Source organism: Frankliniella occidentalis, unplaced genomic scaffold (assembly GCF_000697945.3).
Source record: "Frankliniella occidentalis isolate FOCC.00 unplaced genomic scaffold, Focc_3.1 Scaffold317, whole genome shotgun sequence".
NCBI lineage: Eukaryota > Metazoa > Arthropoda > Insecta > Thysanoptera > Thripidae > Frankliniella > Frankliniella occidentalis.
The window spans coordinates 181,811-182,402 of record NW_026267442.1 but is presented as its reverse complement, the minus strand read 5'-3'; the positions used below and the strand labels follow the sequence as shown (position 1 = coordinate 182,402).

The 592-nt window shown below is 39.0% G+C and overlaps 1 protein-coding gene across 1 annotated transcript in view; it reads right to left on the bottom strand.

The window, feature by feature from the left end:
* LOC113207106 (juvenile hormone esterase-like) overlaps positions 1–592 on the bottom strand; it is a gene marked incomplete at its 3' end in the record, with an annotated part of 16,853 nt that overhangs the window by 2,938 nt on the left and 13,323 nt on the right.

Genomic DNA, 592 nt, shown 5'->3' with positions numbered 1-592 from the left:
GGGTCATTTTTGGCAAAAACGACCGGACGGTCCTTTATGGATGGCCCCTTATGTGCAATGAGCTTCGATTCTTCAAAGAGTTTTTCAGCACATTTAGTTAAAGTGCATGCCCTTCCTCTTAGTTTACCTTACTCTAACAGTCAGAGTAAACACACAGTTGGCAAGAGCCCCGTAAGAAGTGAAGATTTGTATAAACCTCTAGCTGAAACTGAACAGAATAAGACTGAACAGAATGAGACTGAAAATTCTGTGTCAGCAGAGATATCTCTTGAAGACTTGCAAAGCGCTGTTAAAGCTCAAGCTGAGGCATTCACTGCAAAACTCTACAAAAAGACGAATTTCCCTCGTAATCTTGTTCAGAATGTAATTGATGATACTGATTTATTCTTGAGTAGTGGCTACCTTAGTGCAGTCAAAGAAAAGTGTCTCAAAGCTCTGTATGATTGTAAGGCTGATATATCAGTTATAACTGACATTAAAAAAATGTTCGATGTTGTTGAGGACCCTTTTGTTGATATGAAGACTGAGTATTGTAGACTAAAACGATTTAAGGAGTCAGGTCACTATACTCCCCCTGTAGCTTACGTTTTAG